Below are 17,768 nucleotides of genomic sequence, written 5' to 3'. Positions count from 1 at the left end.
CTACCCTTTCCCTTGCCTAAAACTTTGCCAGTTCATCATTAACTGTTGCATATGACCCAAGGGGTAGAATTGCTTCCTAGGAGTACCAACAAATTCTGACCAAGTCAAGCTAACTCTACCATGTTGTGAGATTTCAGACCGAGTTCTACTCTCCCACCAGGTGAGAGCGATACCTCCCAACCGAAGGGTAGCCAACTGGATTCTAGAGGCATCATCAAGAAGACCTTGAACTCTACAATAAACCTCTACTTGATGAACCCAATCATCTAACTTCTCAATATCTAATTCCCCACAATATTTAGGCAGTTCAAATTTAACACCCAACTTAATTTTAGGCTTATACACACCCTTAAAAGGATTTCCAGAAGAATGAGAAGAAGAAGGGGAAGAAGGAGGAGAAGGAGATGAAGGAGGATCTCCACCACCAGGTGGTCATTTATCCTTCTTATCTTCATGATCTTCCTGGTTCGACAAACCTTCTTCATGTGCCTTTCGCTCTTTGTGCTCGTTGAACAAGAAATCCACCTTCGCGCTCAGAGCCATGAAAGCTCTTCGAAATTCCTGCTCACTGATCTCCTCAGGTACCTCCATTTCAGACATAGACTTCTTTGGAAATGTCCTTCATTTCCCGATTTCAGAATTGTAGACTTCAAGCTCACCTTGGCCTTGCAGGAGCTTGGATCTTGTCAGCATTCAAAATTTGCAATACTAGTCAAACTAGCTCTGATACCACTTGATCTGATTAAGGATCTATGACTGATTACATAAAAATGCTAACATTACAATGCTTAACAAATTGCAATTAGCATGTACATAAAATGTTTAATTACAAATAAATTGAAGTGATGAAATAGAAGAATTAGAGAGGAAGAGAAAGGAGACACAAACAACAAGATTTGATTACGGAGTTCGCCACAAGGTGACTACGTCTCCGAGTCTGCCCAACTATGTGAGACCGATCCAATTAGCTCCAAAAATGAGTTTACAAAGAGTTACAAAGCCACTCCTATCCGCACAATGCCACTTTTCGAAGTGTAGTAGTGAAGTACCAAACTCCACAATAGCTTCCTCTCGCTTCACCAAAAAATTATCTCCTCAGATGATAATGAATTACAAAATTCTTTCTCCAACAAGTGCAACAAGCTTGATTTCAAGCTCCCAATGTACAGAGATGAATAGTTCACTATCAATTTCTCCAAAAAAAATTCCCTCACACTTCTCCCACAAATCTCCAAACTTCCATGTCCCACAATGCAAAAATCACCCCCTTTAAATACTATTTTACATTCTAAAATGGAGTTAAAACAATAATATTTTCATATCCCCCAATTTTAAACTATATCTCTAAAACAAACCCTTAAAATACCATTTAATCTTTTTAAAAATCCCAACTCATTTAAATACATGGCTCGTATAATTCGAGCTTTAACAATATATTTCTCGGGCTAGCCTGAATATAGTTTAATGTATATTTTAGGGACCCTTTTATTTTGGATCACCGCCACATTCCACAAAAATCTAAACTGTCAAACCTCTTTGCGAAACAACAGCATTGTATAGCGGTAGGGAGTGGAAGCCCATAATTATAGGGTCACCGGTTCAAACCACTAGCCTTTCATAATTTTTAATAGGGCATTCAACAGTCATTAAATAGAAGTAGCATGAAAACATAGCAGATAAATCTGCATAGCCTACTGGTGGAGAGTGAAAATAGGAAGAGGAGAGGTTAGGGGTTCAAATCCCCCTACCCGTATTTTGTTAATTATCCACCCGGATCATAAAGCTACATTATTTCAAAGATAAATATTGAACTATTAAAATTAAAACTCACCAAATTCAAACTATGTTACTATTAAAATTAAAACTCACCAAATTCAAACTATGTTAAAATTTCATTTTGTTTATATTATGCATAACTTTAGTTGTTAGTTCCTGCCTCTGCAAGGAACTATTGGCAAGGCTTCACATTAATTAGTTAATAGTCATATCCTTTGACAGCCAATAGCATGGCTTGTTTTGTTCTATGTCAAGACTATCCTAAGTCTAAATCCCAATTTTCTAAGTCTAAATCCCAATTTGGCAGAGATATGTGCTTGGGTTTTAACCATTGTTTGCAAGGTTGGAGTGTTGGTAGGCTATAGATGGTGGACGGATAGGCAATGCAAAACCCAAGGCAAGAGAACGTCCGGATACAGAGGAAGGGGGCAAAAACTAGATCTTGGTTAGCATCTGTTGCACACAGTTGGCATTTACGGCTGCACCTGTGCGATGTGGATGTGCAGAGACAGATGGCTCTTAGGGTTTTCGTTTTGGGCATGCAAGGCAGAGGACCCGTTACTACACAGGTGGAAGATGACAATGAAACAATATTAATAAACGCATGATGCCTCATTTTTAATGTTTAGCTGTTCTGGAGCACGACGTGGCCTTTTTACCTTCAGCTTTTCTTCAGCGAAATCTGCTCTGTTCTGGTATTTATAGAACCCCATTTAGCTAAATGTGCATGTGGATTATTTTTCTTCTCTGTTCTAGTATTTGTAGGTTCAGCAAGTTATCCCCCAATTGGATTGCAAGTATGGTTCTCATAAAATTTTAGAGGTGTGCAAGGAAAACTGCAATTTGTCGGAACTTGATTCTTTATGCTTCATAAATTCTTGACATCAAGTTTAGTTCTACCATTATGAACTCTTATATGAATTCTTTTATCCCTCAATGATGGAAATGGAGTTGGAATTCAGAAACTTCAGCGCTCATTATAGATTTTTTCCACTATATTTAAAGGGAAAGCATCCAAAGTGCAATATTTGTGTGTGTTTTGTTAGCATGTCACTTAGGCAATGCATTTTCCATAGACTTAGAGAAATTATAAAATCTTAGATCAATCTGTAGAAACTAGAATGGGATTTTGCAATTTTCATGGACGTATATCCAGCTAAGATTTTCAAAGTCCTAGGTATGCAACATTGATATCCTATTCCAAAGCCCCCAGTTTGCATAAGCAGAAACTACAGAGGGGAGATTACCAAGTAATCACCTTAATTACCTTTTTTGAGGCATTTTTCCAAACAGTTCACGTACCCTATTTATGCTCCCACATTTTGCATAGATATGTACCTGGGCATTGACAACTACAACATATGACAACAATCCCATTTCCATTATGTTTTGAAGTATATCCATACCCTGTTTTGTTGGAATGATACTGAGAGGTGTAATCGACTATGGCTTTACACCTACCTCTTGCATTTGTCTAAAAAAATTTAGGGCGTTTCAACAAATCCCTACACCTTTGTTTCCTTTGGCATTTCTCTGCTCTGGTCTAAATGTCTATACACATTTGTTTCCTTTGTTTCTTTAATGCCATGCAAGTGTATTTACATATATACAAGCACTAAACAAATGTAAGAGTGTATCTTACCAAAGACTCTTGTTTAGTCTTTGAGGTTAAGGATGTTCATCCCATGAATAGCCTGGCACATTTGAATTGTCTTGTATCTTAATTTGGTTGCCTCTTATTGGTTTCTATTGAAGGCTACAAAATGTCAGAGAAAAATGTGAATTCCAACAGGAGAGAACGCACACGGTACAATGCGTCTGTCAGTGCGTTGCAGTGGCAGTTGCTCGCTTTACATTATTTTTTCTCCACAATCTTAGCACCTATTCATTGGAAAACAACACAAATCTGTCTTCGTTAATGCAAGTGACAATTTCCACTTCCCATCAAGTAATCCAAACACAATACAGAGGATTTTGTGTTTTTATTTTAAAATAAGAGAATAAAGAAAAGAGCGGAGCCTTAAGTTGTTTCCCAATACAACAATACAATACAATATAATCATCAAAATGTAAGTATTTGCCTGTATCTCTATGTCTTTTTATATGACAAATGTCCACTGTACTTTGCACAAAACGCACACAAGCTGTGTTCACTAAATTCACATAAGCTGTTTTCACTTTGTTGTGGGTTTTGAGGGAAGCGGTCTTGCATGTAAATACAATGTGGCCACCAAAAATATGGACATGTGGTTTCTTATAAATAAAGTACGTACGTAGACTTCTTCAATGGCAATGGAGAAGGTTGGCCTAGAATCACTTCTTCCTGCTAAAACTGAAAACTCAAGTAGTGATACAAAACCATCCATAAACTGGTCATGGCACAAAGAACCTATTGGAATTAGTAGTGGTTAAAATTTCTCAACAGGTATACTATCATATTCACTAATAGGCTGATAGAATGTAACAGATTTGATATTAACCAATTAGTATGATCTGATTGCAAATGTCAATTGGCTACAAATTCACTTCATGGAGAATCTTTTGTTAGGAAATATTGATTGTGGTTGTCTGATTTTGTCGATTTTTTTGGAATTTGCCTTGTAAAAAATCTTCTGGTTTATCATCTTTCTTATTTTACATTAAACCTGCAAATTATCAACATAAACATTATCCTTCATACTCTGATTGAAGTAGTGGATCTAACATGTGTTCTTTAAAAACACTTAGCACTACTAGACTGTTGTTTTATATTGTATATTTTCTTTATTTTAATTTATATATACATCTTTTCAAAAAAAGAGAGAGTACGTTGAAGATACTCTATTAAAATATTATCTTGTTTAAAGGTGAACAGTAAATAAAAAAAACTGTTGTTTTATATTGTATATTTTCTTTATTTTAATTTATATATACATCTTTTCAAAAAAAGAGAGAGTGCATTGAAGATACTCTATTAAAATATTATCTTGTTTAATGGTGAACAGTAAATAAAAAAATTATATTTTATCTTTAGTAAAAGTTTTCTCCACATATAGTACAGATAGAAGATGCAAATGTCTCTTACTTTTGGTTAGTTGCCTCGGCTATTTGAAGCTTTCTGGTTGTTTTAAAATTCTCTTTAATTTAGTTCATGTCCTTAGATTACTTTAAAAGAAACAACTTCAAGTCTCCATACCCACAACTATATATGCCAAACTACTTTGTTTCGCAGCAAAGATATTAATAAATTTTATGCAATATGCTTTGTTGATCATCAAACAACTTTATTCTTGCCTTTTTAAATCATGCCTCTCCTCTTGCAATGCAGACTCCACTTTTACATCTTTATGTATGCCTCATCTTAGCTAGATGCACTTTTCATTTTCCATGTCAATGATTAGAAAATTGTTTTGCATGCTCCAGGATCAAGGGGCATGGCCTTTGTTGAGACCTTGGAGTTCAAATAGTGGGCTAATTGGCATGAATTTTATGATTAGCATAATATTGTTGAACTTTTATTGTTACCCGTTTGGCCATTGCTCGATAATGTGCAACATAGACCATAAATTGCAGTCAACAAAATCATTAAATAATATTATAGATACAGAGAACTATAAACCTTGTAGTGTGGACTTGTCAAAACAAACAATTGACGTGGTATTGGAAAAAAATAAGATGTTTAGGGTGAAATCATTTGTATACAATGTAGGCGATTGTCTTTTTGACTCTTTCCAGTTCTTGTTACACATGCGATACACTTCTACAGAGCTACGCTTTGGAACTATTGACCAGTTTATAAATTGCCTAGAAATCAATGATCATGATGCTTTATATTCATACGGCCATGAAGTCGACCCCCAAGGATTGTATGAAATGCATGGAGTATGTGACGTTGACACTTATCTACGACGCATGCATCTCCCAGCAATTCCACTGCCAGGTTGTAATGAGAATGGGACATTAGCAACCTGAATTTGGCAGATGCCATGGCCCGAGCCAAGGTACTCGACATTGACCTCCACAAGCAGCTGCGACCTTACATGCAAGGCATGCTGCCTCTTCCTGGCGTCTTTGACCCCGATTTTGTAGCTGCAAACCAAGGTGAAAGAGCAAATAATATTATCAAGGGTTCAAAGAAGGAACAGGTGCAGCAAATTGTTCAAGACATTAGGTAAGACTGCTGAATCAAGCCTTGCTTTGTTTGTTTTGCAGCAATCTTGTATACCTTTTTATCTTTCACACTGTTGGTAGCTTTCTAGTGAAGGAAATCATTCTTTTTTTCTTTATTTGGTTGAGAAATGCATCTTGTACTACTTTAAGGAAGAAGTAAGTTATAGCCCTCCTTTAACAGGCCACGTAGGAGGTCTCTTCCTAAAAAAGTCCCCACAATTAATAGATGTGCCTTCGCCCCTAAAGGCATTTATTAAACATCTCTGTTGATAGTCGTAGATTTTCCCTTGACAAACAATGCTAATGCTTTCCTGAATTTCTTCAACTCTTGTTTCCAGATGTAGTTACAATTGCCCTGGTAGATATGTATGTAAAATGTGGAAGCATAGACAACGCACGGGAATCGTTTGACAGAATGCCTCGAAGAGATGTAGTAAGCCAGACTCGACAACCTTTGCGAGCTTCATCCCTTACCATTGCAAATGGGGAGGTTTACAATAGGGTATGGATATCCCATTCTCTATACTTGAGCAGAGCTTATGGGGAATGCCTGCTTGCAAAACAGCTGTAAATTATCCAAGTACTGATGCTGTGGAGCAAAGGAAGGATTTTTCTAGAGAAAGCTGTGCTGATGTCTCAAAAAGACCATTCATAAGGGAAAAGTACAGGAGAATAAAGGGTAATCCATCTAATAGAAGTATTGGCAAGTTGGATAGCTTGAACATGGCTCCAGGCAAACAAGAATTGGGCATAACAAGTCAAGACAATTCTGATGAATTATTTCCTGAACACAATGGTAATGTTGTAGACAATCTACAAGTGTTAAGAGGGATGAATAAAACTGTATTAGAGCCCAGTCCATCTCCTGTTATGAAAGCCCAGAAAAATAGCGCACTTGTTTCTTCTGTACAAACTATCTTTAGAAATTACGTCGTTTTATAAGAGTTGGTGTTCTCTGATCAACTTTTCAGATTGAAAATATTTGATGGTGTGGTGATTTTCTGTGAATTATGGCTTGCTTTCAAAGCTCTGTCCGATTCTCTTGCAAACTTTCAAAGTGTGGTGATTTGTTGTGAGTTACTGTTATCTCTATAAAGATTTCGATTGACAGGTTTCATGGTGTAGTGTTTTGATGTTAACTATAGTTAGCTTTTTACATCTGAGACTGATTCAAATTGAAAGCCTCTCTGTTTGGTGACTTGCTTTAATTCCTAATAGGTTATATATATCAGACTGATTCAGATTCAAAGCTTTCATGGTGTGGTGATTTTCTGTCAATTATAGTTAGTCATTAAAGATTAGAGTGATTCAAAGCTTTGATAACTTACAAATAACTATCAACAAATAATTAGGTATTTATTATTCTCAAAGTCAAACAAAGTACAATTGCCCATCACCAAAATATAATTCTTATAACATACAAAATTGAGAACATTCTAATAGTTTGATAGCTGACACTTCAATCAGATGGTATACAAATTATGCCTTTGTTGTAGCAGAGCATGGACCAAATAAGGGCTGCAACTCTATTCTGTGCGTATCTTTAATTTCCCTCCCTGTCAACAGTAGACCCAATCCAAACCCACCTTCGCAAGACTGGGCAGGAACTAAGCTGCCCTCTAGCCCTTGTTCTTTAATTGGGACCTAGCCTTAAAGTATAAGTCATTGTTTTTTCATCACTTAAGATGCACAAATTATGGATTGCGCAATTTCATGATTGCATTATTTGAGCTGAGAGCAATGGTGATTAAAAATGTTTTGCAGGTGATTGGAAAGAAATGGATCATAGAGATAGGACGTTCGATGACAAGGAGAAGAGTTTAGAGTTTAGGACGTTCGCAGGCACAATGAAGAGACCATTGGGCAAGGTCGTGCATGTGTGAGGCGAAGGCCTCACCTGTGTTAGCCATTCAAAAAGATTTCATCCACCAGCTATCCGTTGAGCACTGTTTGAGGTATATTTCTGCTTCTCTTATAGCACGATACACCTCCTTCCAAGCTCTTGGTAGACGTTTTCTCCAAACACGGCAAACCGACGTCCATAATGAGTATTTATTTGTGAGGAGAAAGAAACCAGCCATATATGATCTAATTTAGATTTATATGAGAGACAAACAATTTTTAATAATTGAGTGTAATAATTGCTTCATCTACAAATAATTAAAATCATCTTCCATGAAAATGTATAAATTTTTTACTTTAACGTATATTATAAATTATATATTAAAAATTTGCAATTGATAAGATGATATATGTGGATTTAACAATTAAATTATAGGGTACAATAGGGCATGGAGAGGCTTAAAATGATCCATGAGAAAAAAACACTAAATTAGGTGCAAAATAGAGTCCAAATTTACTTGTGTTACAATTTATGATGTTAGCCTCCACTTTAGTGGGAGTATGAACTTACGCTCATTCTTGTGTTAAAGTAGAGAAATCAACGAAGCGAAATACATACAAGGGATATGATGCTAGCAAGTTGAGAGAATCAATCCCCCAAGATTCTAGGATCCTATCAACTCACACAAGAACATCCACTGTAGGATCCACTAACATAGAAAACACAAAACACACAAAGAGAAATAAATAAAAAACAAATAAAACAAGATAAAAGACATAAAAAATATTAATACCCCCAAAAGTCTCCAAGTCAATTAGTTGAAGAGACTTCAACATCAAGACCATCTCAACCATTTAGTATCATCCTTAGAATTATATTAGAAAAGTACAAGCAAACTTCTAGAAAGAGACAAGAGCATAGACCATTGGAAGGAAGCGAAGAAGAAGAGGTTCCATGGTCCAACAACTAGCAAGTTGTATTATCCTAGGAGTCCACAAAGATGCTATGGATTTTTCTATCCAACAAGTTGTGTTATGTTGGGTGGTTCATGCAAACAACATGGATTCCACTAGCCAACAAGTTGTTTTATGTTGGGTGATCTAGATGGAAGGAACAAAATTCTACTAACCAACAAGTTGTGTTATGTTGTGTGATCAATGCAATGCAATAAAATTGTTACACTAGAAAGACACACTATGATAGGTAAGAATCTCCCTAGGGAGAACAAACAACAACAACAACAATCAAATTAGAAAGCTTTGCTATACTAATTTACTAATGCCTAATGGAGCATAAGCATGTACAACAAAGGATCAAGCTAGCAAGTTGTGTTATGCTAGCTGATAAAATTGATTCATATGGATGCCACTCAATAGAAAATTGTGCTATGCTAGGTGATTCATAGACTATCAATGCTTTAGGGAGTGTAATTAAGGATCAAAATAACAAGCCATGCTAATGTCATATGATAGAAAAGTTGTTAGGGATAGATAGATAATCATGCCTCATTGGGTGTTATGTAACACAACACCACCACTTTGAAGGTACAATGACGAATGAAACAAGAAAAAAATGAGCCTTTATGTCCCCTTTATGTTGTTAGCATGTCCCTACGTTTATATCTTAAGGATAAGAGAGAGATCCACATCAAGGACACACACCTTTAATGCCAAGGAGATATCCTTACCAAGAATGCATGCATCAAAGTAATAAGAGATCCTTATATACGATACACACATCCAAGCAAGGAAGAGATAATCATTAAGGATACATCATTCAAAAAGAGTAAAGGGATCCTTATAAAAGATACATAGCTACTAAAAGGGAAAAGAGGGGACTAGAGGATCATACTTGTCTAAGAATATATACCTCCACAAAGAAAAGAGATCCTCAAACAAGGATACCCTTGTTTAATAAACAAAGGGATTCTTGACAAAGGATTCATGCTTTCAAATCCAAGTAGAGATTGCCATAATATATATACTTTCAAGCAAAGAAGAGATCATAATAAAGGACTCAAAATATCCATGTTGTAAGGATGAGATCGTCATAAAGCACATAAAATCCTATGCAAGGATTGAAATCTTTATAAAATATACATCTCTAAGAAAGGGGAAGGGATATTATTTAAAGATATATGTTTCTAAAATCCTAAATCCTTATGTGTAGACAAGAGTAATTACACCATAGGCTAAATTATGTTGTTCCCTATGTATGACTACACATGAAATTGTACCACCATGAATCACAATGGGCCCCCAAAAGGTAAGCTACAAATATCACATAGTGAAGAGCAACATAATAGGTAAAACAATTATTGATTTTGCATGAGAAATTAGATGAAGAAGAAGTTGAATAACACTTTTTATAGGAATGATACCACTATTAAGGGGCTTTCTAACTCACCCTTTAAATATTCTATAGTTAGAAATTGTATGACCATATATGCAATGATAAGAAGATAATAAGAAATCTATGTGGTCACCATGTCCGGTTTCATAATCTTTTAAAGGTAGAAGAGTGATTAGATGGTGTCCTAAAAGTAAATTAATAAAAATTGGTCCTCTCTAGAGAAAATAAAATGGCTAGGCACTATGCCAATATCAAGTGGAGAAGTGTTTTTGTATGTTAGGAGGTAATAAAGGATGGGGTGAAGGGAAAGGAGATGTAGGGAATCCTATATGGGTGAACTCAATATAATGGTTCCCACTTTTTTGCCAACTTTGACATTGAGGTGAACATTTTTAAAAAAATCTTCACTTTCTGACACCTATAACTTTTAAACCATTAAGAATTTGAAGATGATGTAAATTAGTGATTTGTAACATCTTGTTTGCAGATTCTAAATATACTTTTTTCATTTTTTTTAAATGAAAATTGCTTTTATTTTTCCATCTCCCTCAAAAAGTAGTTTTTTTACAACAAACAACATTTTGCAAGAGTGATGTGCATTCCAAAATGTATAACTTTTACTCTATAAATGATAAAAAACTTAATTCTTTTGAATTTTGGTTTCTAACATCAATATCCAAAGTATGGAGTTGGTTTGATGGTGATATGTTGAATATTTTGTACTTTATTAAGTTTTGAAGTCCAACTAATTATAATTTAGACATAGGTGTATGTTTGAACACATAACTTGTTCTATATAATCGAAATTTAAATTATTTATTTTTGTTAGAAAGAAGACATCAATATGTAGTCCATAGACAGTTTTCAATTTTTTAAAATTAGTTTACTATTTTTTTTAATGCGTTGAACAAAGAAGTTCATGTTCGGTGAAAAACCAATATTTCATAAAATTTAAAAAACAAGATCATAATAAACTCACAATGTAATAAAACTATAGTCATTGAAAAGATTGCTTCGAGCACTACCATCCTACATTTTTGGGTTGTCAAGATTCTTTCATTTGAGCCTTGAACAAGAGGTTTCAAGGCCAAAATTTGTTTGAAGTTTGAAGAGATTAGGGGAGACATGTCCACAAAACATGTTCGAGCAAACATGGGTTCATACAAAGGGGGTTTGATCGAACCCTTGATAGTTCACTTGAACTATTGTTCACTCGAACATCGCAAACATAAAAAACCACATAACTAAATGGTTCATATGAACATGCCATTTTTTAATGGCTGACGTTCATACGAACCCTAATCGACGCAAAAAAATATTTTTTTTACAATTAACAATCTCATATAAATAGAAATATTTTATTTCATTTTTTCAAACACAAATTATCAAAGTATTTCACATTTTTTGATAAAAACAAGATGTTAAAGGTCATTTTAAGGGTGACAATTTGAAGGTCATTTTAAAGGCATCCATGGAAGAAGAGGACAAGGCAATGAGAATCTTGTTTACAGGCTGAGAAAATTACTATATGGTTTGAAACAGGTGCCATAGTGTTGGTATAAGCAGTTTGATTCCTTCATGTTGAGTTTGGGTTTTAGTAGATGTGAGGATGCTCATTATGCCTATGTTCAAAGATATGATGATGTCAGTTCTATTATTCTACTACTGTATGTTGATGATATACTAGTAGAAGGTCCTAGCATGTATAAAATCATCCTTTTGAAAACTCATCTTGCTAGGGAGTTTGAAATGAAGGACTTAGGTAGTGCAAATCAGATTCTTGGAATGAGGATACATAGAGACAGAAATAACATAAAACTATGGTTGTCACAAAAAAATCACGTGGATAAGGTTCTGCCATGCTTCAATATGCAGAATGCACAACCAATTAGTACTTCATTTCCTGTTCATATTAAGTTATCTTCGGAATAGTGCCCTAGCATGGAAGCAGAGAAGACACAGATGTCTCATGTACTGTACTCATCAGTAGTAGGAAGTCTTATGTTCGCTATGGTGTGCACCAGACTAGAAATTGCATAAGCAATGAGAGTTGTCAGTAGGTACATGACGAATCCTGACATTGATCATTGGACAACTATGAAATGGATTCTTAGATATTTGAGAGGCACTTTAGATGCTGCTATTTGTTATAGTGGGAGTAGTCTTCAGGTTAATGGGTCTGTGGACGTAAATTTTGTTGGAGATAGAGGTAAGGGAAAGTCTACAACAGGTTATGTTTTTTCTTTAGCTGGAGGTGATGTTAGTTGGGTGTCAAATTTGCAAACAATGGTGGCATTGTTTACTACTAAGGCTGAATATGCGGCAGCAACACAGGCTAGCAAGGAGGCAATCTGGCTTCATAGACTTTTGGGTGAATTGCAAGTGAAGAAAGATAACATGGTACTACATTGTGACAGTAAAAGTTCTTTACACTTAGCACGAAACTCAACATGCCATTCTAGAACAAAGCATATTAATATCCAATATCATTTTGTTTGTGAAGTGGTGGAAGGAGGACAAATCTCTTTAGCTAAGATTCATACTGATATAAACCTTGTAGATATTATGATGAAACCTATTACTAGAGAGAAGTTTATTTGGTGTAGAACTTCTCTCGGTCTGTAGATTATGTGATGATAGGCAACATTGGCAATGGTCTTTCAGTAGAGGAATTATTCAGAGTTTGAAATTTGACTTCAAGTGGGAGAATTTTGGAATGTGAAGTCCAAATTGGGCTCTTAGCTTGTAGTGGTTGAGTCATCTTGGACTCCCATCTAGCAGTGGTTGAGTCATCATGTCCTTTTTAGGTAGCAGTGGTTGCGTCATAATGGATTCTTAGGCATAAATTTTTTTGAGACTTACTATAAATAGAAAGTTTTGTTAGGAAACTTTCTATAATTAGTAATTTCGACATGTGTTTTACATGTAGTTGTGTGAGTCACACTTACTATATCTAGTAAGTTGTCTTCAAGTAGGGCTATGCAACTTAGTTGTTTTATCCAACTCAAAGTCATGTTTTGATATATAGTTTTTGAAGATTGTTGTAACTCTGTAATTCCTAAGAATCAGTATGAAAATTAAAGTTTTTTACTACTATATTTTTACAAAGTTTTTCCACATAAATTTATGTGTTATGTTCTTTTATTCTTCTCTACAAATTTTCTGCATTTTTCTCACACTCTTTTCCTTTGTATGACCTTTCCTATTACAATGGTACACTGCTTCCCTTGAGCTGATCTGTTTGAGCCTCTATCACTTATATCTTCATTTAAAGGATACATAATTTACACCCAATTTCAAAGACTCACCATTTTCAAATGGATGATGTCTTTTCCAAATTGGCGCCATGACTCTTCAGGCAATGACTTTTTCAGGTCTGCAAACAACTACGATCACATCTTTCTCTATCGCAACCTTCTCTAATCTTCTCGTTGCATAAGAGTTTGGTTATCTCCTACTCTCTGAAGCAGTCTTACTTGGAATCTCCTATCCTTATATTAGGACTGCACCTTTGTCTTGTCTGCACATTTGTCCTGTCTGCTCCGAGCACACTCTACAAGTTCAACACTCTGAGTTCTATTGCTTCCTGAATCAACTCTGCCATAAAAATTCACTCATACCACATAGCATTAATATTTATAGTCTACAATTGAGATCATGCAACTTAAAGACAAACCATAACAAAAGAATATCTCAATCATAAGTGATAAGACTTTGGATTCTCTTTTATGAGATAACATAATGCTCAGAAATACAATGCGTATCTGAGAATAACGCAGGGCAACTTTTGATCTCTGTATAAATCTCCTTGAATCATTGGTTGGGCACTCTTTAACGATCTGCCTTTGTTGGCTTCATGATAACAACCTTGACTAATCAGCGACTACTCCCTTTGTTGTGACAACACACTCAACACAGCAACGCTTCAACAGCTTCTTTGTATCCTATAACTGTGGCGGCTCCTGAGCAGCTTGCCTTGAGACCCAACACTCCTTCAGATTCATCTTCCTCTACAGGCTCTTAAAGATCGTCTACCATTAGCTCTGATACAAAACTGAAAGCAAAGAAGACATATACAAAAGACAAGTTTTATTGATATATTGAACCAATTACATGTGCCTCTATTTATTGAGGTCTTAGAACAATCTGGAATACATCACAGTAAAAAACACATGCATAGAAAATTGACTGGAGGAAGTTTCTGTTTTAATTGCTGAGCAGAATTGGTTGCAGCAAACTTCTATATTAAATGTTTAGTTTGACAATGTCAATCTTCTCTGAAGGTGGACATTGTGGGGAGGAATTAATGCCAACAGTTTCACCACGACATAGATCCAGATTCCTGATAAAGCTAGGTATATCAAAAATAGGCAAAAATAAAGGCTGGGCAGCACTGTTTCTCCAACTGAAAGATAATCTTTAGCCCCATTCTTACCCTCTAAATTATACACAACAGTCGTCACATCTATAGAAACAAAGGTTTCCGGATTGCAATTGGCAAAGGCAAGGGTGTACTGATTGCCATCGAAATCTTGATAGCTAATGTTAGCAGCCTTGTTTTGGAGATTATTGAAAGTGAAAAGGGGCTTGACGAGCGTAGTGTCGAGGGCACAGGTGATTCCATCGAGGATATGGAACCAAGCCTCCGGCATGCTGAGGAAGAAACCCATGTGAAATGATTGACCACGCATCCAATCGAATCTCTGAAACCTTTATTTCTCCTGCGCAAAGCGGTGCTAACAGTATTACAACCACAGTCCACAATGCCCCAGCCGCCATTGCTCACTTACTCCAATAGATCTACTGCACCTCTGACGCGCTATCAAAATTTATGATAATTTAAAACTAGCTGAAAGATAATTAAAAACGAAATCTTTTCACCGCTGAACAAAAACCAGATTTACCAGAACTGAGAAATGTACCGTATATCCAAACTTAACTATTACAATAATCATATAAGGGTTTTATAGAGAGCTGATCAGAATGAAACAAGAAAACAAAGATAGAAACAATTAAAACAAATTAAAACATTTTTTTGCATTCCATAGACGACAGTTTTTATAAGGTTAAAAAAAATTGTATTGATATTTATTGATAGCAAGTTAAAATGAATAATTCTAATATTGTATTGATATAAGATCGAAAGTTAGATAGATTTTCGAAAAAAAATGAAATTGATTTATATTTTAAATATAATAAGATATTTCTTTATTAATCTTAATTTATTTTAAGTAATAAATTATAGAAATATAAAGAAAATAGATGTTTAATAATTTTAATTATTATAATCTTATATTTTTATCAATAATTATTCAAGATTTGTTTTATTTAACTGAAATATCATATATTAAGTATTGTATATATTTCTTCTGTTTTTATTAATAATTATTAAAAAATCATTAAGATACAAACAATATATCAATAAAAACATTGACATTTGACACTTAAATGCATGAAAAGTGATAAGAAAGGTTGGATGGACAACACATAAGTTGCCATGGCGTTGTGCCCTAGTGTAGGTTAGGGTTGTGAGGTCCTGGCTATCATTTCTCCTAGAAGCTGTGCAATCCATTTTGGAGGTTATTTCCTATTTGTGTGGGGGAGAGTTGGCATTTTTCGGTGTTCATTGTGATGTGAGGGCCTTTCTTCTTGATTGCTCATGGTTTTTTATTTCGGGTGTTCTTTGTTTAGGGTTGTGTTGTTGGTGTAGGTTCATTGGTGGCCCTTTCTCTTATGCTTGTGCTTCTTCTTGGGAGATCCTGGGGTGTTTTTGGAGAGACCCATTTTTCAGGCTTGGGGTTTGGATTGTTGGTTTTTTGGTTTGCTTGGCTTTGCATGCGGGATCTTCATTGAATCTAAACTTGTTCTTCAAGGATGAAATGGTTGAGGGTTCATCCTCTCCCAAAAGGGCAGCTAATGTAGGAATTGGATCGTTGAATGGTTATTTTAAGGAGAACCTTTCATTAAACGTGTATTTCCAACAATATAAGCTTAATGTACACGTCTCACTAGAAGTGACCACAGGTTGGTCCTTGTCATCCAACCTAAGATAATTGCCAAGGATGTCAATTATCTCTCAAACCATGTGTTGATATGCAAGTTTGTGGGTATCCAGGTTTATCTCCCTTTTCTTGAATCTTGGGCTCATAGATCGTGGAATCCAAAAGAGGCGATGGAGAAAATGAATGCAACAAATAGCTATATTTTGGTCATTTTCTTGAATTTGTCTTATAGAAGCAAGGTCTTTGAAGGGGGGCCCTATTTCTACAATCAAGTGCAGTTCTTCATAAAGCCATGACATGTGGGTTTTAAGCCTACAAAGGAGTTATTGTCCTCAAGTTTTAGTATGGATTCACCTCCCATGGTTTCCACTAGAATTTTGGAGACACAATAATTTTCATTCAATTGCTTTACTACTTGAGAAGTTGGTGGGACCATCAACACAAACGGTGGATAAAAGGGTAATCACTTACACTCACATATGTATTAAAATTGATTTGACTAAGCCATCATCAAACTTTGTGGAAATTCAACTTCGTTACTCTTCTTGGATTCAACAAGTGGATTATGAAACCTTACCTTTTAGATGTCGTATTTTTCATGAATATGGGCATTTTTAGAGAATGTGTCCTAAATCCAGATTGGTAAAGCCTACTAGCAAAATGGCAGCTAATCATCTCCCTAAACAAGACAAAGGTGAAGCTCCTATGACATAAGATAAAAAGGGTCTTGTTTAGGTCAAGGATAAAATTAAAGGTAGAGGTCAGATATGTACCTAAAAGGAGAGACAAAATGATGAAATGTTTAATAGGTTTTATATTTTGGGAGGAATTGGATTGGTTTGTTGAATTTCTCGCTAGGATGCCTATAGGTAAGTAGCCATAAGGTTTAGGGATTCCTAGTTAAAACCTATCCAATTGCCCTCCAAGTATTTTTTAGGAAGGGTGCATGGAAACTAGGATGGAAACAAATTGATGCAGGAGCATCCCTAGTTCATAGAAATCTTGCATCAACCAAAAAACATTTTCCTTTTTGTTTTGTTTTCTGTTTACAATTTTAGTTTTCCTTTCTATGTGTCCCAGTTTTGGCTCATTAGATCCTATGGAGTTGGATTCTACTTGAAGACTTGATCATCTTTCTTTCTTCCAAATCACATCACATTTGGATCATGTTCTGGCAAGACATCACTACCGATTTTCATGAAAGTTTCCTGTTACCGGTTGTTCCTATTGGCAGTAGGTTGTCATTGATGTCAACCAATATGGAATGGTCACCGGTGAGTAAGTAGTGGTTACCAGTATGAAGGATAAAGTGTGTAAGTAGATAGAAAATGTATGTTACTGGTACACATGAAGTACAACATCTATCGATAAAGAAGGATCATGGGCAAGCAAGCAAAGAAGAACAATGTGATGTGATCACTGGTATACAAACACAAGTTTATTGCAACCAATAAATGAACTTAGTGAATGGACGAGTATGTTTGATGACAGATCAACTTGATCCATCGACAGAGAAGGGGTTAGCAAGAATGAAGGTCCACCAGTAAAGTGAGTTGAACTGGTAGTGAGTCTTGGTCGGTGAAGGATGTCAAACCAACTTTGTAGTTGGAAAATAGGTGGATGTCAACAAGAATGATAGGTGGATA

General features: G+C 35.4%; 1 long non-coding RNA gene across 2 annotated transcripts; it reads left to right on the top strand.

Annotated features, from left to right (window-relative positions):
- The first annotated feature begins 1,942 nt into the window (after positions 1 to 1,942).
- On the top strand, positions 1,943 to 6,888 carry LOC131046154 (uncharacterized). Of its 2 annotated transcripts, XR_009105942.2 has the most exons (3): positions 1,943 to 2,471; positions 5,522 to 5,926; positions 6,264 to 6,888. It is a non-coding gene; the product is annotated as an uncharacterized LOC131046154 (long non-coding RNA). The 2 variants fall into 2 exon arrangements; XR_009372227.1 differs by lacking the exon at positions 1,943 to 2,471 and having other exon boundaries at positions 4,621 to 5,926.
- Positions 6,889 to 17,768: the final 10,880 nt, after the last annotated feature.

The sequence above is a fragment of the Cryptomeria japonica genome, chromosome 4, assembly GCF_030272615.1.
Source record: "Cryptomeria japonica chromosome 4, Sugi_1.0, whole genome shotgun sequence".
NCBI classification, from domain to species: Eukaryota; Viridiplantae; Streptophyta; class Pinopsida; order Cupressales; family Cupressaceae; genus Cryptomeria; species Cryptomeria japonica.
Note: the sequence above shows the minus strand (reverse complement) of the source record. Positions and strands in the feature narration are given on the sequence as shown.